The sequence below is a fragment of the Oryctolagus cuniculus genome, chromosome X (genome assembly GCF_964237555.1).
Source record: "Oryctolagus cuniculus chromosome X, mOryCun1.1, whole genome shotgun sequence".
Taxonomy (NCBI): domain Eukaryota; kingdom Metazoa; phylum Chordata; class Mammalia; order Lagomorpha; family Leporidae; genus Oryctolagus; species Oryctolagus cuniculus.
Window position 1 is genome coordinate 27992254 of NC_091453.1, and position 24101 is coordinate 28016354.

A 24101-nucleotide genomic window follows, 5' to 3' on the forward strand; every position below is an offset into this window, starting at 1 on the left:
GTTGTATAAACTGTATAAGCCTATTCATTATGCATGGGCCAATAGCAAGGATTAAAAGCAGGGCAAGAAGCAGTCCAAGAAGAGGGAGGAGCTAGGGCAAGAGTCCATTAAGGCCCATCCAAAAGGGGCTTTCTTGGAGTTCTCTTCGTCTTTTTCCAGGTCCTCCTGAAGTGTTTTGATGATCATGTTTGGGTCATCGAATCCCCCATCACTGGGCTGGGCACTTCTTGTCAGGATCACAGTGAAGAGTAGCGTCTGCATCATCACCTGCCTCTAGATCTCTGTCCGTTTCTGGAAGAGGAAAGACAAGGGGATCTCCCTCAGGGGCAAACCGCTCCCTGGGTGGGTTGTTACTTGTATCAGGCATAGGCCTGATATTTCTGGCTGGTATCCAAATCGGAGTCACTCCCCTAAGGGGAACACACAGCCAAATCCTCTTCCCAACTGAATCAGTGGGTCAGGCCCTCTCCAGAGTCAGGTGAGAGGGTCTCTCCATCTAACAAGCATCTGTGGTTTAGGGGTTAAATGTCCCCAATGTTTTTGGAATCTTGATTCCCTTGACCCTTTTGAAAAATTTAAAATATTGATGATAAACAAGGCCTTATGTAACTGTAGATGGGGGGTAGCCACTCCCCCTTTTTGTTTTAATAACTGCTTCTTGAGGCATTGATGGTTTCTTTCCACAATAGCCTGTCCCTGTGGGTTGTGAGGAATTTTAGTAGAGTGTTGAATTATTTTACATCTTGGCAGCACTTTTAATCTAAACATTTTGATTGGTTATTATCTCTTTAAGATGAGAGATACATCTTTTGACATCTCCAGGGGCCCTTTTGGAGATGCCAAAATTTTAGAGAATTTAGACCTTTGATTTTTAGAAAGTTTGTTAAAGGTGCCAAGAGAACTTAGAGTATCTGGTTAAAATAGAATTTTTTAACATCCTGAAATGACAGTCATTTAATTAGGGTGATTTTAACATCTTTAGACCAGATTTGATGATATTTATGTAGCTTTTTAAGACTTAATTTTTTTATTAATTTAAACTGAGACAGTAGAGTATACAATAGATTACCTTGGCAGAACATGAATTTATGTTTTTTGTTGTTGAATAAACCAGAAATAAAAACCTTAAACATAGGAGTTAGCACACAAAATCCTTACATAGCTCAGAACTATTTAACAGAGCTAAAAAGAGCTTACAGGACCTAAATCTAGAAATGGCAGAGTAACCAATTAAGTAGACACTGTTAAAAAGAGACACTACAGTTTTTGCAAAAACAGATCGGTAAAGGAAACAAGTTTAAAGCATATTAAGGACATGTAAAGACTTGTATACACAGAATTAAGACCACTTTAGCTGGAAAGCAAAAACATGAATACAACATAAGTCTGACATCATTTACAATATTTTAATACATTTTGTATAATTTGAATTGACTCAAACAGTTGTTACTTTAACAAATTTAGAGTCCCATCCTTTGAGAGTTCCAGGGATCCGACTGGAAGTCCCAAAGTTGGTAGACTGCATTTGAGTATTTAAACTGTTAGAGAGTCAAACCGCTCAGCCAAAAACTAGTACATATAACCTGAGTATTTTAACCAAGGCTGTGGGGTAGATCTGATTAGGGTTAGGTAATCACTCAAACATTAAAGACAGACAAATCCAATAAAACGCGAAACCTTCAAGACACCTGCAAACTCTCAGATAAGTTAGCTATAGCAGCACAGAAAAGAGCTGGTCATCAGCGTAGGAGCCTATGGTTTAGGACAGGGAAACACATCCTGAAACAAAGCGGCAGGGAATGAGAGACTTCTGTAGGGCTGGAGGAAAAGTTTTATGAACTGCAAAGAAAGACTCATCAGGTTGGGCACGGTTAATGGATTGAGGTTTTTCTTTCCTTAGGTAAGGCCAGTTCCCTTCCCCACTCCTAGTGAGGAGGGCATTGAATTGTAAATGGAGAGGAAAAAAGCAGACCTAGAGCGCTCTCCCTAGAGACATCTGGCCACGCCTGCCTATTAGCTTTGGCCGATTCCTGTATTTCTCCTTGTTAATATGCCACCCACCCGTTTAATGAATTGTGGGCCACTGAGAGTAGCCTTTGCGCAATCAAGCCAATCCTTAGACACACAGGGGTGATATGCTGTGTCCTGAAGGAGAGTAAGCGCCCATGGTGAATTGGGGCCGTCCTCAGTAACCGCCTTGCGGAGCTCCTTGAGGTCTTTGGCCTCCCAGGGGTACCAAGCTTGCGGCCTGGCTCCCCTAGGCTCTAAGTTGACCGGGAAGGCCTGGGTTTTGGTACTGGTCGTGAACCGCCCCCTCCCGCCCGAGGAGAAGGAGGGGGGCGATCCAATGCACATGCCCAATCCCCTCCAGGATCTCACCACGACTTGAGGTCACCCGTCCCCACCTTAGCCGCCACTTGCGGAACATAGGAGGCAGGAAGTTCCCTTTGTCCCTGAGCCCTTTCAGGGGGAAGGGGAGTTGTGGCTGTAGGCACATCTATGCCTGCCTCCCCTGCCCCTGCCTTCCTCAGGCTCAGAGCGGCTCGCTGTTTGCTAAAGTCAGCCCATGCTTCTTCCTCCCTGTGCTCTTTTCTCTGTGGCTGACACCTGATCCAGCCCACCCTCCTGGCAACAACAATGGGGTGAGCCCTTCTCCAACCCCCGGGAAGGCCGGACCTAAGGCACCCATCACAAGGCCCTTATCATCTCCCTGATGTTGGGAGAATGTCTTAGCAGCTTCGCTGCAGGCTGGGGAGGAGGCTTCACCACCTGGTTCCCTTACAGGGGGAAGCAGGCACTCCGGGTGAAATGAGCTTTGAGAGCTGAGATGGCAGGGAAGAACCCCAGTGGAGGGGCGATCCCCAAATGTTTCTCTCTATCTATGGCTATTTTCTCAACCCTTGCCCATGTGGTCCAGGAAAAGTGTTCCAAACCTCTGGACCTGAGCATGAGGCGCAAGGCCTTCAGGGCTGGGTCATTTCTTGCTGAAGTTGCATTACCCATATTTTTAGGGTTTCACTTATCCCGGCAAACCGCTTGGCTTTGGCCGGACGTTCTGGTCGTGCCCCGTGTGCCCCACATTGGGCGCCAGCTGTGGTGACTGTTCCTCGCCATCGCCAGAGAATTAGGCAGGCTGCCCAGGAGCTTGCCTTGACCGAGGAGGGGAAAGTGTACCACCCGCCACTCAGCCTTCCCCAAACCCGGGGGACAATCAGGCGCGGTGTGGAGCCCAGTCGAAGCAGGGTCTCACTGTATTGTAAAAGGGAGGTGTATATATAGCTGAGGTACAGAGTGGATGGTACAGAGCAGATGAGCTGATGTGGGCAAGGGGTAGGGTGTTGTGATGCAAAAGGGTCTTAGCCACTCCTGTTATACCACCTTAATGATCCTTAGGCAGAAGCGCCCTGGGGCTGGGGTGTTTGCTACCAGGGATTTGAAACTTAAAGTCAGGTTTTCAAATCTGAGGCAGGCTCAGGAAGTTTCCTCTAGCAAATTTAAAGAGGAAAAGGAAGTTTGTAAGAATAGCCTGAGGGGTCTAACTAAGACTTATATTTTGGGGCCCTTATTCAAGTGTAAGGTTAAAAGAAAGTAATGTGTTAGTAATACTTAAAGTATCAAAATTTGATAATGAGTTGCAAATATTAAAAATGATTAAGGTATTCCTTGTATTCTGTCACCCTTCTGGAGTGAGAAGAAGGTATGAACAGCTCGCTCTTGCAAGGAACGCCATCCCCATGTGGTCAGAATTCCACATGCCTACAGCTGCTCCAGATTTTGATATAAATACCAAAACAGTCCAAATGTAGTTTAATCAACTTTATTCATACAAATTCACACATTTCTAGATGAAGTGCTGGTCATTAATCAACTTTTGAGAACACTGATGTGAGTCTTGACATTGTATGGAGTGTATAAGATCTACACTTCTCCAGAAGGACTTAGTTAGAGAACTTTCAGATTTGTTGGTCACCTCTAGAGTATTGCTTCTTCTCCGTCTCTTTAGCAAGTGTACTGCTCTTTCCTTCTTTTCCTTGGAGTTATTTGTTAGCCTCCCATATACTGTCCCCCTAATTTATTAAAAATTTAGCTGCTATATCACAATTTTCATTCTTGCTATTCTGGGAGTAAATTAAATGTCTTCATGGAAGACTCATAGCTGTTCAGTTCTTTGACCTCTTCATCTGCAATGATTTTCTTCCCTACTTCCCCTTAGCCACCCAAGCCCAGAGTCAGACATGGGACATCATCACTGAAAACATACCATCTCCTCAGTTACTCTTGGACTTCTCACTCTATTCACAGCTTCCTAGCTTTCCAGCTTATTACTTAAATATACCCACTAGAACAGTTCTTTAATTTTGTAAGTCCCTCAATCCATCTATACTCTTTCCCTATGTACCACCCTTATCCTGATCTCACTCCCTTCTTTGTCCAGTGTAGATTAGATTACAACCTATCCTTTGTAAATAAATATTTATTTTTTTAAATTTGAGGAGCAAAGAGATAAATAATTAGAAAAATGCAGAGAGAGAGAGAGATAGATAAAAAGATCTGTCACCTGCTGGTTCACCCTCTCCCCCTAAATGCTCACAATGGCCAAGACTGGGCCAGGACAGAAACAGGGAACTGGAAACTCAGTCTAGGTCTCCCACACGGTTGGCATTGACTCAACTACTTGAGTCATCACTGATGCCTCACAGTGTCTGCATTAACAGGAAACTAGAATCGGGAGCTAGAGTCAGGAATCAAACCCATGCACTCCCATGTCGGATGCATGTGTCTTAATCACTAGACCAAACACTTGCCCCCCTTACTCCTGGAAATATCCTTAACTACCCTTTCTCCCTTTCCTTCAGCCACATCACTAATTCCTGGCTGAATTCAGAGATTTGCCATCTCCATGTTGGTCAATTGTATAGCTCACCATTGCTGGAGGAACTTCTAAACAGAGTAGATTATCATGATAAATTTGTGATCATCAAGTCTAACCAGGCTTTCATGTCTGCCCAGCAAGCCTACTTGCTCATCCTGTACTTGCTGAAATTACCATCTCACACCTTTTCTATCTTCCTTGAACTTCTGATGATCTCTTCCACTTCCACTTTCCCTTTGACCCTCAGTGGATTACTTTATTTCATACTTCATATAGAAATTGATTGCTATTGGCAGGGAACTCCCTTAACCTCTGACCAATGACTTTCAAAATTTACTTGTCTTTTAATTTATTTGCTCATTTCCCTCACTTTTACAATGGGCAATGTGCTCCTTATAACAAAGTCAAAACCTCCACTTTCCTATGGATTCCATCATTTCTGCTTTGTGGTGGAACTTCATTTCATTATTTTTTTTCTTTTTTCTCTCTTGTGTCTTTAGACTACCACAGTCTAAATTTCCCAATTTCTACAGTCTGAATTTCTGCTGAAAATTTAAACTTGATTTAAGTAATGCTATCAAAGAATGGAAGTAAAAAGACACATAAACACACACACACACACGCACACAAATCCACTCTACTTCTCCCTGGTATCATTCCCTGTCTAGCTCCCATCATGTATCTCTTCAAGAAAAAAACAACCAAGCTTCCCAAAATTGTAGTCTACACTTGCTGTCTCTGTTCCATTTTCTTATTTATTTATTTAATGTAGTTATTACTAGAGATCATCAACGTCTGATTCTTTTTTTCCCCAGCTGATGGAAATCTCCGTCTTCTGGCTCTTTTATCCCATGGGACCTCATGAATAGTCTGCCCAGGAGTAAGTGCACGAGTTTCCATGCTTTCTTCCTTTGTCACAGAAACTGAGGCAGTTGATATTGTAGGTGGTACAATTTTCAGATGATAGAGCCTCTGTCATCCTAGGTAGCCCCATGGTAGAAACCACTGGAGATCTACGTAGTATATGTTACATGACCAAGAAAGTTTTGCATGTTCAACCACTGGAATTTTGCTGATTTTTACAATAGTAACATATAGTTTATAGTGACTAATTTACTCTTCAGTTCATTCCACTCTGGCATTTTGTTGCCTACTGTCTACAATAGCCATTTTTTTTTGACAGGCAGAGTTAGACAGTGAGAGAGAGAGACAGAGAGAAAGGTCTTCCTTTGCTGTTGGTTCACTCCCCAAATGGCTGCTACGGCTGGCGTGCTGAGGCTGCCGCACTGTGCCCATCTGAAGCCAGGAGCCAGGTGCTTCCTCCTGGTCTCCCATGCAGGTGCAGGGCCCAAGGACTTGGGCCATCCTCTACTGCCTTCCTGGGCCACAGCAGAGAGCTGGACAGGAAGAGGAGCAACCGGGACAGAATCCGGCGCCCCAACCGGGACTAGAACTGGGGTGCCGGTGCTGCAGGTGGAGGATTAGCCTAGTGAGCCATGGCACAGACCCCAAGGCCACTTTTGATAAGGTCACTGATAGCTTCCATTTTGTTAAACACAATAAATACTTTTCAATCCTATTGTAAGTGGCCTCTCTGCCACATTCAGTATATAGCTTCGATGACACCAGTTTTTCCTTTGGTCATTCCTTGGTTATGTTTCATGGCTCCTTCTTTTCTTTCTTATCCTTTTTGAAAAAAAGTTTTGTTTATTTTTATCTATTTCAAAAGGTGGTACAGGGAGAGCTCTTCCATCTCCTCAAACGCCCAGAACAGCCAGGGTTGGGCCAGGCCCAAGCCAGGAGCCTGGAACTCCATCCAAGTCTCCCATGTGAGTGGCAGGGACCAAGCACTTGGGCCATCACCTGCTGCCTCCAAGAAGCTGGAATGAGGAGGGGAGCCAGGGCTCGACATCAAGCACTCTGATATGGAAAGTGGGCGTCCCCAACAGCGTCTTAACCTCTGCACCAAATGTCCTCTCCTCTTTCTTATCTTTATGTGCCGAGTTCCCAAAACTCAGCCTTAAAATCTTCAGCCATGTTGACCATCTCTCAGTTCTACCAAAGAACCACATTCCTTCTACCTCATGACCTTCACAATGACCTATTTCTTAGCCAGAAACAGAGGGGAATGGAAGAGTGAAGGAGGAAAGTACTGTGGTCTCCTCCTTATGTTTTAGATTTTCAACTTAACTGCTTGTTCTTTAGGGAGCATGTGCCGACCTCTCTAGACTAGGCTGTGCCCCCTCAGTTGTCCTGTATCATAGTATCCTGCACTTCTGCTTTACAGCATTTATGTTTGTAATGTTATTTGTGTAATTTTTAAGTATCTCTCAATAGTATATAAACTCTGTAAGACAAGGATTGTTTATTATTTTGCTTACCATTGTATTTTTGATACCTACCATATTTCTTGGTTCATTCTAGATGAACACTAAACAGAAATAATAAAAGATCATTTCTGCTATTACGTGGAATATGATGTATTTTTTAAAAGGTCATGTGGAGAGGGGACTGGTGTTGTGGTGCAGTGGGGTAAGCCATCACCTGCAATGCTGATATCCGGTATTAAAGAAGATGGCCCAAGTACTAGGGTCCCTGCATCCACATGGGAAACCCAGATGACGATCCTGGCTCTTGGCTTCAGCCTGGCCCAGCCCCGGCTGTTGCAGCCATTTGGGAAATGAACTAGCAGATGGAAGATCTCTCCCTTCCTCTTCTTCCTCCTCCTCCTCCTTCTCTTTTTCTTCTCAAATGAGGTTGTCTTTTGTGTTTAAAGAAAACTCAGGCACTGTGCCTGGGGGGGAATGTAAAGTCTGGATAGAAAATTAAGTGAATGTCAAAGGGGGTCAAGTGTCCTCTAGAAACAAGGGAATAGGGGGTGGGAGTAGCAATCACAGAAGTGAAACCCAGAGAGGGCTTCAGACTGGAATCCTGCTCAGAGTGAAGCTAGCAGTTTGTGGAGAAGAAGGTCCTGTTCCACTGACATAGACTGCCAGTACTTTATAAATCAACATGAAACCGACTCCAAGTGAAAATCTTTCATGGACATAGAGGATCGCTAATATTTGCACCGCTTTGGAAGAGTTGCTGCACTAGGCCTTCCCAGAAATGTTACCTTGCTCACATTCTTGCTGTGTCTTCATTCTCTTCCCTGTACTTCTCCCCACCTCCCTACCTTCTTCCGTTTCGGTGATTTCTACCTGACCCCACTGCACAACAAGCTTAGGAACGGACAAGTTGAGACACTAGTGAATGGGATGTAGCCTGCATGCTGATTTACCTCAGTCTGAATCTTTCCTTGCTCATTTTAAGAGACAAAAGCAAGAAATCTTTCCACTCTGATCTCCCAGGGATTGCCTGGGCCCTATTCAATAATAAAAGGTGATGAAAAGCCAAGAACCTTCCCCAGCTGTGATCAGAAAGGGATGTGACAACAGAGCAGGGTGAGAGAGATTAGATGAGATGTTGTTGACTTTGATGATGGGGAAAGGGGGTCATGAGCCAGGAAATGCAGATAGCTTCTAGAAGCTGGAAAAGGCAAGACTCTTGCGTCTACAAGGAAGGTAGTACTCCTAATACTTTGATTTTAGACTGGGGAGACCCACATACAACTTCTGACCTACTGTATTAGCCAGAGTTTTTCCAGAGACAAAGAATCAATTAGCTGTATTTTGCTGCGTAAGAGGAGATTTATTAAGAAAATTGGCTTGTGTGATTCTGAAGCCCGAGGAGTCGCAAAACCTGAGATCTGAAAGCTGGAGACCCAGGAAACCAGGTGATGTAGTTCAGTCGAAGGCGAAAGGCCTGAGCACCTGGCGGATACTTCTGGAAGTCCCAGAGTCCAAAAGGCTAGAGAACCAGAAGCATCAGCGTCTGAAGGCAGAAGATGGGTGTCTCAGCTCAAGGAGAGAGACTTCTCCCTTTCTCTGCTTCTTTGTTCTATCTGAGCCTCAATTAATCAGGCAGAGTGCATCTTCTTTACTTGGTCTGCTGTTTCCAATGCTCAGATCTTCCTGAAACACCCTCCCAGACACATTTACCAGCTACCTGCACATCCCTTAGTCCAGTCAGTTAACACATAAGGGAATGATCACAGCTATAGAATTGTAAGACAAATTCACTTTTTAAAAAGAGGTATTTATTTGTTTATTTGGGAGGCAGAGGGAGAGGGAAAAGAGACAGAGAAGGAGATGGAGAAGGAGAGGGCAAGAGATAGAGAGAATCTTCCATCTGCTGGTTCAGTCCCCAAATGGCTACAATGGCCAGGGCTGGGCCAAGCTGATGCCAAGAGCCAGGGGACTCCATCCTGGTCTCCCGCATGGGTGCAGGGGCCCAAGGACTTGGGTCATCTTTTGCTGCCCACACAGGTGCATTAGCAGGGAGCTGGATTGGAAGCAGAACAGCTGGGACTCGAATCGGCACTCTGATATGGGACATCAACATGGCAAGTGGCAGCTTAACTCACTGCCCTGTAACACTGGCCCCTATTTTTTTGCTACTAAATGTGGCATGATTTCTATTGCAGAAGCAATAGAAAAACAACGCACCTTCCCATCTTTCACCCTCCCCACACCACTGTGAGCAGTTCCTTCATTAACAGCCCTTCCACCATGTATTCTCTGTGCCCACACTTAATTCTTTCCTCCAATTGGGCACCCTTTCAAAATGTTTAATACAAGTTCTTTTATATGTAGCTAATCTAAGAGATATATGTGAACTTATACATTTTATTGTTTTAAAGATTTATTTTGTTTATTTGAAAGAGTTACGGGGGGAGGGGTGGAGAGAGAGAGGTCTTCCATCTTGCTGGTTCACTCCCGAAATGGCCACAATGGCCAGAGCTGAGCTGGTCCGAAGCCAGGAACCAGGAACCAGGAGCCTCCTCCAGGTTTCCCACGTGGGTGCAGGGGCCCAAGGACTGGGGCCATCCTCTGTTGCTTTCCCAGGCCATAGCAGAGAGCTGGATCAGAAGTGGAGCGGCCAGGACTGGAACCGGCACCAGCTCCATATGTTTTAAATTTATATAAATTTTCTTCTATAATAAATCTAACTTTTTCTTAGTTTGTGGTTTTCATTCAATACTGTTTCTGTAGAATGTTTCAGGGACTGGCATTGTGGGCACAGCAGGTTAGCTGGCTCCCTGCTAATGTACCCAGGAAAGCAGTGGAAGAAGGCCCAAAGGCTTGGGCCCCAGCCACTCATGTGGGAGACCTGGATGAAGCTCCTGGCTTCTGGCTTTGGCCTGGCCCAGTCCTGGCAGTTGTAGCTATTTGGGGGAGTGAACCTACAGAGAAGATTCATTCTCTCTCTCTCTCTCTCTCTCTCTCTTTCTCTCTCTCCCCCTCTCTCCTTCCTTCCCTCCCTCCCTCTCTTTGTAACTCTGGCTTTCAAGCAAATAAATCTTTTTCTTAAAAAAAAAATGATCCATATGGCTGTGTATAAGTATGAATTGTGGTTCCTTTTTTTTTTTATTTCTGTACCCTTGAATCCTGAGATCCAGGAACGCAAAGAACGACGGGAAGCCAGGGTTGGTCTGAAGGAGCTTAAGAGGAGAGCAAAAATCCTCACCCTAGAGAATGGGGTGAGGGCAGATAGCAGAGAAATTGGGGGTGGAAGCAGACAAAGGTAAAGCCAATGTGGCTGGAGAGATGTCCCCGGGCTACAAAAATGTGTAAAGTGAGCTCTAGAGACAATGAGGTAATAACAAATAGCTTCTTAGCATTTCCATTTGATCCAGTCTTCCTAAATTTCTGTCTTCTTGTGGCTTACTAGAGACATTTCTCTCTGACCCTAGGAAGCAAGGCAAAACAAAGCAAAGTGCAGTGTTTCTCAGCTAGATCTTAAATCTTGGTGCTAACCAAGACTTTATTTACTGTCCTGACACCTAAATATTCATCTCGTTTGTGTGAATTTATAGTCTTCTGAATCTGGAACTCCATGCAAGTTTTAACTCATGCAAATGACTTCATGTTTGACCCATGAGAGTATTTCTTTACAAATAATTATATATTTTTTCCTTAGTAGAAATTGCTTTGCTGCTTTTATTCTCAATTATAAAAGCAATTCATTGTTTATTATAAAAAGTATTATTAAAATACAGAAAGGTATTATACTAAGATAAAAGTGAAAATATAAATATTCCTTATTATCCTGCTATCTGATTTTAACATTTTTTTGCTGTGTATTATTTCAGCCTTTCTTTTTCATAAGTAATATTAAATTAATCAATATTTATTATGCAATTGTGGGTGAGGGGGTAGGATACAATGAAGAGCAAAAATAAGCAATTTCTGCCCTTTGGAATTTATGATCTAGTGAAAGAGAATTATATTCAATTATATGATTGTTGAATAACTACAACAGTTAAGATGTTTTTGCTGGTATATCTGGTAACTATTGCCATAGTAATGCCTCATAGTAGATAAGCCTCAAATCCAGTGGCATAAAACAATAAGCATTTTTGTTTAAGATTTACCATATGGGATGCCAGCATTGTAGGCGGCAGTTTTACTTACTACACCACAGTGCCGGCCCCAAATAGTCACCATTGATTCTCATTCTCATGGTGCTGCAAGTGAGCTTGGGCAACTCTGCTTTAGTTGTACGTGAGTTCTCTTTTATTCCTTTCTTGGCGGTGGTGGAGGGGGGCATTCCCCATTTCCATGCCATTTTACTTTTCATTATAAAAGTTTTTTGTTCCAGAAGCCAATTCCTAATCCAAACACGGGCAAGAAGAATAGAATTGACATGATTGGCCTATATTAGAAAGCATTTCCTCCTTGGGGCTGGAGAATAGCTCCTAAAGCACAATTGTCCAGAACCTAAACATAATAAGAGTTATATGGGGATGGCGCTGTGGTGTAGTGGATAAAGTTGCTGTCTACAGTGCCGGCATCCCATATGGACACCGGTTCAAGATCCGGCTGCTCCATTTCTGATCCAGCTCTCTGCTAATGTGCCTGGGAAAGCAGTAGAAGATGGCCCAAGTGCTTGGGCCCCTGCACACAAATGTGAGACTTAGAAGAAGCTCCTGGCTTCAGATTGGCCCAGCTCTGGCTGGGGAGTGAACCAGTGGATGGAAGACCTCTCTGCCTCTGCCTCACTATAACTCTGTCTTTCAAATAAGTGAAAATAAATCTTTTTTATTTATTTATTTTTTAAAATTTATTTTATTTATTTGAAAGACAGAGTTACAGAGAGAGGTAGAGACACAGAGAGAGAGAGAGATCTTCCATCTGCTGGTTCACTCCCCAGATGGCCGCAAAGGCTGGCGCTGCACTGATCCGAAGCCAGGAGCCAGGAGACTCCTCCAGGTCTCCCACGTGGGTGCAGGGGTCCAAGCACTTGCGCCATCTTCCACTTCTTTCCTAGGCCATAGCAGAGAGCTGGATGGGAAGAGGAGCAGCCGGGACTAGAACCGGCGCCCATATGGGTTGCCGGCGCTTCAGGCCAGGGCATTAACCTGCTGTGGCACAGTGCCGGCCCCAATACATCTTTTTTAAAAAATAAGAGCTATGTTAACATAAAAAATGAAGAAAAATGGCAGTCAAGAAGACAATCAGCAGTGTCTGCTTTGGGGTCTTAAGGGTCATTGTAAGAATTCCAAACCATCAGGTTTTGAAACAAGGAAGATTTTATCTGGAGATGCAAGTCAGGAAAGAGTATTAAGCTGCATTTTGAAGGATGAATAGGGGTTACAAGAACAATGAGGAGGTGTAAGAGCATGTTAGGTGGAAGAACATGCATGAAAGTTCTGTGATAGAGTAAGCTTGGTGGGGGTGTGAGGTTCTTAAGAAAGGTAGGTGTGTGCTGAAAAGTATGATGGGGAATGAGACTTAGAGGGTAAGAAACATACCTCTTGCAGCCTTTTAGATCAAGTTCAAGCCTTTATTCTTCATCCTAAGAGCAGTGGAAAGCCACTGACCAGTTTTAAGTGAAGGAATGATACAATCTGAATTGAATTTAAAGAAAATTTACACTAGCTTCAATGTGGGGGCAAAATGAGGATGTATAAGAATTCATATAGAAAGACCAGTTGAGAGTCCTCTGTTGTGTAATTAACCCAAAAGAAGATAATAGCTTAACTAGAATGTAGGTGGTAAACAATATCAATTTCAAGCCTATATAACCTGATAGGCATATATGATGTTTGGAAGAAAAATAAGGCAGTTTGGTTTACAATGTTGATAGTTTTAGCTTACTTGATGCTCCAATGGAGAAAGCAAATCTTCACTCATGTAATTAAATCTTTTCAAGACTCAGTGCTATCAGTGTCTTATGGTCTTCACATGAATTCAGGACAAATGGTGAGACCCTGATCCCCTTAAGTCTTTCCATCACAAGTCAATGTTTACACAAATAGAAACTTAAGGACATAAGCATCCTGGTTTAATGTTGTTGTGAGCATTGTGGAAATGCAATTAAACTCAGTGAATGTTCACAAACTAATATACAGTAATTCTATATATGAAAGCTAGGGTGTGTAAGAATGTTTTAACCTTACTTTTTAAAAGATCACTTTTTCAAAGATAATTTTAACAAGTTTGCTTAAATCTGATGGCTCAAGGATCCATAAAATGTATACTGAGGAGAGATGGGGGAAGATGAACAGAAAGGGGCTACAGGCAAAGTCCTACGACATGAACTTGTAAATTAATAAAGAACTTCTGATGTCTAAAAGAACAATGTAGCAGGTAGGTATAAAAATAGGTTGCTAAACTTGAAAATATTTAGGAGATAAGTTGATAGTACTTAATGATTTAGTGATTACTATGGTTTGTATATTATTTGTCTCACATTTCCTGTGTTGGAGGCTTGGTCTCCAGGGTGATAGGGTTGAGATGGTAGAACCATGGTGAGGTAGAGCCCAGTGCAAAGTAATTAGGTTATTGGGAGTTCTGCCTTTGAAAGGGATTGATGTAGGTATCATGGGGCCCCAGTTAGTTCTCATGAGGGGCTTGTTATAAAAGAGCAAGGCTGGTTCCGCACCACTCTCTCTGGCTTTGTGTCTTACTATGTGACTTCTGCCTCTCATATATGTTCCTGCCATGGTGCCATCTACCACCGTGTGACATAACCAGAAAAGTCCTCAAGAGAGCCAATCACATGTTGGCATCATGCTCTGGATCCTAGAAAAGTATGAGCAAAGCAAACCTCATTTCTTTATAGAGATTACCTAGCATCAATTATTTTGTTATACCCAGGGAAAACAGACTAAAACATTAAGGAATTAAATTTAGTAATGATGATGAGCGAAGGTATAAAAGACTGTCCTTAGATTTTGCGATTACATAGCTGGAGCAAAGTTTGTACCACTCATTGTGACAAGGAAGATTGGAAGAGGTTCAAATTTGATTAGGAAGACAGCATGCAAAGATGTTGAACTGAAATGTTTACAAATAAATGTTGGATTTATGGATCTGAGGTACACACATAAATGCAAACTGATACCAAAGATAATATTAAGACAGACTATAATATGGGAAGTGTAAAGGGTTCAGGAATAGGCCTTGAGGGGGCTGTGGCTCACTTGATTAATCCTTTGCCTGTGGCGCCGGCATTCCATATGGGCACCGGGTTCTAGTCCCAGCTGCTTCTCTTCCAGTCCAGCTCTCTGCTGTGGCCCGGGAAGGCAGTGGAGGATGGCCCAAGTGCTTGGGCCCCTGCACCCGCATGGGAGACTAGGAGGAGGCACCTGCTCCTGGCTTCAGATAAGGTGCAGCGCCAGCCATGGTGGCCATTTGGGGAGTGAACCAACAAAAGGAAGACCTTTCTCTCTCTCTCTCTCTCTCTCTCTCTCTTTCTGTCTGTAATTCTACCTGTCAAATAAATACCTGTCAAATAAATAAATAGAATAGGCCTTGAGGACTACCAGCATTTAGTGGGCCAGTGGGGGCAGATGAGCATACAAGATGGCAAAGGAAGCTGAGACAGAAGTGAAAGAAAGACTCAGAAACTAAGGGAACAGGATATTTCAATAAAGACGGAGTGGTGAAAGGAACTGAAGAAATTAGTTTGGGTAGAAAAACTGAGGTCATAGCTCATAAGCAAACCAGCAGATACTGTTTTGATTAAGTGATGTATGTCCAGATGAATTGGAATGGGTAGAGGAATAGAAGTTGAGAAAATGAAGATATTGGGCAGAGCAAACTATTTAAAGAGCTTGGTTTTGAAGGGGGCAGAATATGAAGTGGTAAGTGCAACTGAGGAATGGTTGGGAGGGAACTGAAAGGGCTTCAAGAGTGGGATGGGAGAGGGAGTAGGAGATGGGATGGTTTGCAGGAGGGAGGGTGGTTATGGGGGGAAAACTGCTATAATCCAAAAGTTGTACTTTTGAAATTTATATTCATTAAATAAAAGTTAAAAAAAAAGAAAGGGCTTCAAGTGATGAGAAGTATCCAGTTAAGTGGAGGAGCGTTTATATACAAGAGAGATGGTGTAAGGACACTAATACTATTGAGAAAACAGGAGGTGATGGGATTTATAAATGTATCTTTATGTATTTATGTAGTTAAGATCTATATACTTGTGTACCTTTATTTTGTATGAACTATTGAAACATGACATATTTGGTTCCAAGGAACAAAATGCTATACCAACAGAGTATCAAAAAGGAAGAAATCTAATCAATCTGTATTACACAAAGCTTGGAAGCTGGAAGTTCCAGGGTTGTTTCAGGAGCTCATTAGTATCGCCAAACCTCTGAACTGGATGTTATCTTTTCCATTCTTCCTCTTTGTTGTGTCAGTGGTATCTCCCTTCATGGTCCCCAGAGGCTGCCACATCTCTAAATATCTTCCTACAATGGCATCCTAAGAACAAAAGCAAGTATGGAGGTGTTACTGAGTAAAATGCTTTCTAAATGATCTACCACTCTTTTTTTTAACTAGGATGAAATCTTAACCTGAAGCCCATCAACAAGCTTCCTCTATGTCTTCTTGGCCAGAACTGGGTCACATGCTTAGCTCTGGATCAATTTAATGAGATTTCCACAACTGGCTTGCACCCATTATTTTTCATCTCTGGGGATGGGCACATTGCCACCCAAAAACATCCGGCCAAGGAAGATGTAGAATAAATTTTGAACTGACAGCAATAAGAGTGGCTACCATCAGGCGTGCTTGCCTTAGTATTTATATTGATTGGTTCGTGTGTGTGTGTGTGTGTGTGCACATACCTGTGTGCATGCATGTGGGGTGTGTGTGTAATTATAAAATTAATTAACAATACTTAAATATTCAAATATTGAAAGATATAATAAAAAAGTGAAGACAAAATAATGTGTTATTCCACTAACCCCAGAATAAGCAATTGTAATTAACATTCTAGCATAGGGCCTTCCAGAAGTTTTCTTCTTTTAACATTTTTATTTCTGAATAATTTTCAATTTACAAAACAAAAATTGTCAGGTAGTAGTATAGAGTTCACATACACCCTTTATCCCACTTCCAGAAATTTTTTACACTTAAAAATACTTTTTCTTTTTTCTCTCCAAATTGTGTATGTGTGTACTGGTATGACATAGTTTGCATTTTTTCCACATGAACATATTTTTTTGAAATGAGATGCTAAAGCTGAAAACTAGATACTTGACTTTGGTACTTTGTGTGTTTCTGTTACATTTACTTTGTTACAGCTGTTGTTCTAGCTATATCTGAGCATGCTTGGTTTTTTTCATGCCCTTAATAACACTGGGTATAACAATCCTTGAACTCTTTGCTTACTCTTTTGTTTATGTTGTCAAAGGTTTCCATGGGTATATTTGCCATTTTAGCCTTTTTTGTTCGTACGTTTCATTTATTTTTCTTATTAGTTTTTGAATGATGAATAATAAGAGCATAAATTCTTTGACATGTTTCAGGTGTTTCCCTTTTTTCCCAGTTTGTGGTTCCTGTTTAAATTTGGTTAGTGATCTTAGGAATTTTAAATTTTTAGATAAATTCATCAAATCTTTCTCTAATGGTTTCTGAGGCAGTATAATGCAGTACTTGATATCCAGAATACTGTGCTGTTTTTCTCCTTAGATAAGCAGTGTGGCGTAAGGGTGAGAGCAGGACTTTGCAGCCCTATTGCCTGGAAATGACTTCCAGCCGTGGTATTTAGTAGCTCTGTGGCCTTAGATTAGTCACCTAACCTCTCTGTACCTCAGTTTCTTTGTAAGAGGCTACTCCTAAAAGCACATGGAAAATGGAATAAAAGATAAGTTTATTTTAGTGCCAAAAAGTGAAATCCATGCATAGTGCTTCATAATATACATTTTCATAAACTTTTTGAAGACTCCTTATGTGTGTGGAGTTCAAAATTTTTGCACCAAAATGAACTTGTCTTTTAATTCTATTTTTCCACAAACTTTTTGAAGTTTCCTCATACACGGAGGATAAGAAAACTACCTATTGCAAAGGGGCATTGTGAAGCTTCAGTGCCTTAATAATTTTAAAGCACTTGGAACAGCAAATGACATAACAAGAAATCAGTAAATATTATTGCCATAGCACTGTCCTCTTCTATATAACCCTATCATCTGACCATGACATCTACTGTTAAACTATAGTTTTAAATACAGTTATAGAAGTATCTTGAATTTGTTGAATTCTTGTTTTGGAGAGGAAGTCCCAGGATCTCCTGAGGGTTCATGTTCCAGTCTAAGTAGAACAGTAGGAAAGAAATAGAAGGCAAGAGAAGAGGCAAGCATTTAATAGTGCATCAAGATCTCTCTCTCTGTCTGTCTCTCAGAAAGGTACTTTTATACAGTACACTAAATAAAATCTTTTGTCAATATTCGTAAGATAGCATCAAAATCCATTCATTAGGTCCAGTGGCTATTGCGTTATTCAGGTATCTGTCGGCATACTCTTTGATATAACTGAATAATGAAGCACTCATTCAATTTGCAGGCCTGCAAGGCAGTGCATTTAAGAATTAGCTCAATGTTTCAGCAGTGACTGATATGAAAAGGACAGATAATAAATAGAAAGATGGCCCTGCTGTCTCATAACCATCTCAAGTGATTGCTGATTGAAATGTAAGCTCACCTGGAAATGCAGGCAAGCTCCTCTGCGCTCTCACCTTTTTCCCTTTCCATGAGAATTTCTTCCATTTTCTTAGTGCCAGCTGTGGCAGGAAGGTGTAGAAAATTATCATTCAGTGTGTAGTTGCAATTTCTGCCATGAATTCTAGTCTCTCAGGATTAAAACAGCAGTCCTTTCAAGCAGAGAAGTATTGACAGAGCTAGCCCTGAGAACATCAAGCGCTGACATTGTTCCTGTGTGGAAGACGCTTTTTATGTAACACAGTAGGGTTGAGATCTAAAAGTTAATACAGAGTGCCTGCTAAGAACATCAGGACTGAAGTAAGAGAGAAAGCTTCAGCGGCAGACTTCCTTTATTAAGGAGTCTGCCAATTTGGTGACTTGAAAAATAATCTTTAGAATGAATAAAGTACATCTTTCATTCCACTCATTATGCCACAGGTAAAAATTTCTTTTTTAAAGCTCTAGGGAATTTAGAGCCAGGTTTAAAATACTAGCACCCTAGATTTCTGTAGGTTGATCTGGTGTCTATTACCATCTACCACTTGAGGGAATGCAGCATTATTGGCAAAGGCAGCGCCAAAGACCTTGTACATGTAATTATCAGCTAAGTAATACCAAAGTATACTTCAGTCAAGATGATTGCCATCTCTGACCTTTATTTGCATGTAATGGAGAGACCTGGGCTCTTCTATGTATTGGCTACTCTGCTATGTGATCTCTTTAGCATCCTGCCTCTTCCTGAATGGAGAAGGAATCCAACTCCAATACACTTGTGAGGACAAAACGATCCAATTCATATGTGAAGTCGTAGTTTGCTACCACACTGTGTTAACTCTGATTCACTTTTCTTTATACTGGTAACATATACATAACATCAAATGTGCTGTTTTAAGAGTACAATTCACTGTCATTAAATACATTCACAGTGTTGTGTAAACATCACCATCATCCACCTGCAGAACTTTTTCATCTTCCCAAACAGAAACTGTGTGCCCATTGAACAACAACTCCTGATCCCCACCCGAGCTGGGAACTACCATTCTTTCTGTCTCATTGAATCTGCCTGTTCTAAGTACCCCATCTGAGTAGGATTATACAATATTTTTTTTGTGTGTGTGTGTGCGTGTGTGTCTGCTTCTTTCCCTTAACATAATGTTTTCAAAGTGCACCTATGATTGTAGCATGTATCAGAATCTAATTCCTCTTGGGAACTGCATCGTGATGCGGCTAGTTAAGCCTCCTCCTGTGATACCCAGTGCTTGCTGCTCTGCTTCTGATCCAGCTCCCTGCTAATTCCCCTGGGAAAAGCAGCAGAAGATGGGCCAACTGCTTGGGCCCTCAACACCCATATGGGAGACCCAGATGGAGTTCTATGTTTCCAGCTTCAACCTGGCCCAGCCTGGGCTATTGTGGCCATTTGGAGAGTGAACCAGTGAGTGGAAAATCTCTTTCTCTCTCTGTTTCTCCCTTTCTCTGTCACTCTGCCTTTCAAATAAATAAAATTAATCTTTTAAAAAAGAACTTAATTCCTCTCTAAGGCTGAATAGTATTCCATTTTATGTATATGCCACATTTTGTTTATTCATTCATCTACTGATAAGTATTTGGATTACTTCCTTTTTAAAAAAAATTGTTTATTTTGAAAGGCAGAGTGACAGAGACAGAGAGATACACAGAGAGAACTCTTCCATCTGCTAGTTTACTTCCCAAATGGCTGCAACAGCTGGGGCTGGGCCAGGCTGAAGCCAGGAGCCAGGAGCCAGGAGCCAGGAGCCAGGAAATCCATCCAAGTCTCCCACATGGGTGGCAGTAATTCCAGTCCTTGAGTCATCATCCCCTGCTTCCCAGGTGCACGATCAGAGAGCCTCATCAGAACCAGAGGCAGGAATTGAACCCAAGCACTCTGATACAGGATGTGGCATCCCAAGCAGCAGCTTAACCCACTGCTCCAAGATGCTTAGCTGTTGGGTTACAGTATTAAAACGTTGCCTAAAAATGATCAGAGTTTGTTTTGGGCCTCTGGAGGGGAATCCTCAATCTTTGTTGATTAGATGAGGGTACTTTAAAAAGTTCATGAAAATAAATTAAATTAGATAAGTTTATTTTGTTGCAAAAAAGTTTTGAAATCCATTGGGAGGGGTGTCTTTCAAAAGCTTCATGGGAAATGCATATTATGAAAACAATGCATGGATTTAAATTCCATTTTCAATGACCATTTCGAAATACCCTTTTATTTGCCTATGATTCTTCCTTCCCTCCTCACTCTTATCATAGTCCGCTATGAGTGGAGTCTATTTCACCATCTCACTGATTATGGGTTTTGCATGTGACTTGCTTTGGCTAAGGAAATATGGGTCAAAGTTTTAGTGAGCCATTTCTGACCTAGGGCATGAAGAGGCATTGCATCTTTCTGTTGGCCCCACTTGGCATTCTGTCATGGCCTATGTGACCACTGATCCTTTAAGGTGGAGACATGTGGGAAATTCCTGACCCCCCACTCACTGCCTGTAGCCAAAGGTAACAAATTGCAGCAGAGTCCAGCATAATCAGACAATCCCCAGACTTGCAAGTCAGAAAGAAATGATTGCTGTTGTAAACTACTGATTTTGGAGTTATTTCTTCATTGCTTTATTCCAGCAGTAGGTAAAAAATAATGCAGGCTTTGATGATAGTAGGAGGAAGCTTCTTTCATATACTTTCAGGGCTCACTGTAAATTGTTAGTGGGAAGAATTTTCTCTAAGAAACATATTCTTGACCCAGCTTAGAATAACCTTGACTCTTCTCTGCCTTCAGAGGCAAATGTGACAGTTTAAGGTGAAATGGGGATTGGGAATCCAAGTTATCTCCTTGCTATTTTAATAAATGGAGTCAGAACTGGGATTTTCTCAATTACAAAGGCTTGGGTGATGATGATAATCAATTTATTGAAATTGGTTAAATGTAAGACCAAATCTTTTCACATGCTTCTCCTCCTCCAAGTGCTTTACTCCTCCACCTACTCTACCTCTCAGTGCCTTCTTGAAGCTGAATATTGATCAAAGTTGGGGCTCTTCCAGCTTACATATGTGTGTTCACTACCCTTTAGGTAATGACTTTCAGGCTTATCTTTTGTTTAAGGTGACGTTATGACTCTACCATCAAGATGCCTCCCCAGAGAGGTACTGCTGGATGTAACTCATGTAAAGTCCCAACTGGGGTTGCGGGGCAGGTTGGGGCAAAGACAGAGCTTCACATTGTCTTCTTTGGTCACATTCTCCATTACTATTGCTTACACGTGGCTTTGCTATGCTTCCCAAATATGGCTTGAAATCCTTGGACTAGATTCATTGCTTGGAAAACATTTCAGAGGAAATATACAGGGGCAACTTGAAATATGAGACTTTTAGCTGTAAAAGCTTATTCATTATTGTTATTATTTTTGGAAAAAGTAAAAAAATTTCCTTAAAGACTCAAACTCTTTTCTCCTTCTTGCCCCACAGCCATTTTCCTTTCTCTTCTTGCCGCTTCTACCAGCTTTTCTAGTCACATTGGCATGCAAATGTATTGCTTTTGAAACATTGGGCACTGGAGAAATGAATTATGATCGATTTGAACAGTTGACAGAATTGTATTGAAAATTACAGTCATATATGTTGATAAAAATAGACACTACAAATAATGAATGACAATGGGACTTAATACTGAAATCTGATGCTATGCTGTGATATTTATACAGCTGATATTCTGTGTAAAATATAAATTAATCAATTAATGCTTATAACAAAAGACTTTAGGGGTAGGATTTGAGGTTTTTTTTTTTAATGAACAAAATCTCTTTTGAATGTTTACTTGGGAATTTGATTAACTCCCTTTAAATAAGGTGTAAGGCTGTATTTTGGTATTAATGTAAAAAATAATCACTATAATGTTATCTAAAAGAAAGTTGAAAGGAACCATAGTAATTTCCCATGAGAGCTATGAAGGTTTTTTCTTTATCCAGGGTTCCACGTAAGACATTAGCTGGTAACTTCAGGTTGGCTGATATGTGTCTATAGAGACTGACTGTATGTTAAGGAGACAAATAAATCCAATGCTAGTGTTCATTTTTCTTGAGACAAGGGAGAGAAAAGAAAGTGACATCATCTTTTGGTGACATCATGCAAAAATCAATCTTCATTTCAAATTGGCTCTTGAAAAAGCTTGTCTTAGCTTAAAAGTTTTAGGGGAAACTATGAATAACACTGTATAAAAAGCAGATTGATAAATTCATAAACAAAATATGATTTTGCTCCATGTACACATGTGGTTTGTTGGAAGGATTCCGCTATTTAGATAGTGCACATTCATGTGCATACACACACACACACACACACACACACTGGCCTGAAGTGTTGGAGCTTCTGATATTTGACGCCTCAATTTTCCTGGAATTTCCAAGGGCCTAGTTTGGGGTAAATAACAATCACTTAATGCATTAATCTTACATTCTCAAAAATGCCATTTTGTTTCCTCAGGACAAAAGTGTCAACTCAAGTTTACTTATGGACCAATTTCCCCTCATGAAACTCCTGGTGGACTGAACTAGTATTTCATAAAAACACTGACAACTGAAGTAAAGCTGTTTTCAATGAGGTAGTGTCACTGAATGATGATCTTCTGCAGATGGGGGGTGGCCCACAGGCTCGATGTTTGACATCTATATTCTAGGATATTTCAGTTTTACTTCTCCTAATAATCAAGGTAAAATTGTTTCATAGGCTTTTACCAGTGGAAGGGATTTTGAGAGCCCATTTATTGGTGTAGGACTAAATCCTTTTCTCTCCAGCTGGGCCTTTTGTACATATGTGAGACAGATGACAATATGTATCCTGTTTGACAACATTTGAAGAACTAGAGAGAAGAAATAAGCCTACAGTGGAGAATGAGGAATTTAAGTTGTATACAAAGAAGTACTTGCTGACAACAAGCAAAACACATTTGAAATAGCTATCAATGTTAGCATAGCAAATGTCTCTCCTGCTATCATTTTGTTGATGTATATTTGTGGACACAGTTTGTCAATATACGTAAGTAATAACACACTTTTTGCATTTTCTTTTCCTTCATGCTCTGATAATTTAATTCTTGGTGCTGCAAGAATTGGAAAGGGAATCATGATGAGGAAGTGGGCCAACCTAAATGAATGTAACATGGTCCAATGACTGGGATTGACCTTCAGCCTTGTCAGATATGATTCTACTACAAGGGAGTTGATTTAAAGTAGGATAATCACAACAGAAAGATGCACAAATTAAATGTCAGTATGTTATATTCTGGGGGAAATACTCCTCTCTGGTGAGTAGAATGATCCTCTTCTCTCCCCCACGTGCCCACCTCCAAGCATCTGAACCAGTTGTAGCAGGAAATGTTGGTTGTTGTCCTGGCTTCTAGCCCCTCTTTTCCATTCTTAACTAAATTTTGATTTTGTTTAGGTGTTATCCACTCCCACAGATAGCTGATTGGCTCTACACCTTGGAGCCCTGATGAATCTAATCTAGTCATTGAAACTAATCTGTCTTATCTCACAAGCAGGTTAGCCCACATCAATTTAGTCCAACAAGAAACAAAAAGAACTTCTCTGGCAATTTTTGAAAATGTAACTTATTTGTTAAGCATAGCCATAGGAAACCAGGCTCTCACTTGAAATGAATGAGTGACCATTAGCCTTAGTTGCTCTAGGAGATATGCTAAGGCCATGATGGAAATTAGCTGTGATATGAGGCTGACAACATTAGTGAATGCAATCTGTGTCCTTGATTGTGTTCTTTTCAGCTAACCCTAAGGTCTATTCTATAGCTGAACTCAGGTTTTGGTCAACAATACATTTAGTTTTTATTGCAGGTATCAGTTGGATTTTTAATTTTTTACAGCTTAAAGAACTCTATCTGATACAGAATTTGTTACCAAGAGTGGGGTGTGTCAAATAAAAAATCTCAAGATATATAATTGGCTATGTGGAAGAAGTGAGGGCTAGCATTGTAGCAGAGTGAGTGAGGCTGCTGCCTGTGACACCATCTCATATGGGCATATCCCATATGCTCTGCTTCCAGTCCAGCTCCCTGCTGGCGCACCTGGGAAAGCAGTGGAGGATGGCCCAGGTGCTTGTGTCCCTGTAATCAAGTGAAAGACTCAGAGGAAGCTCCTGACTCCTGGCTTCATTCTGGCCCAAACCAGGCCAT

General features: G+C 41.4%; 1 non-coding gene across 1 annotated transcript; it reads left to right on the forward strand.

Moving 5' to 3' along the window:
- Positions 1-21551: 21551 nt before the first annotated feature.
- LOC127485035 (small nucleolar RNA SNORD82) lies at positions 21552-21633 on the forward strand. The gene has a single exon (XR_007912236.1). It is a non-coding gene; the product is annotated as a small nucleolar RNA SNORD82 (small nucleolar RNA).
- The last annotated feature ends 2468 nt before the right edge of the window (positions 21634-24101 follow it).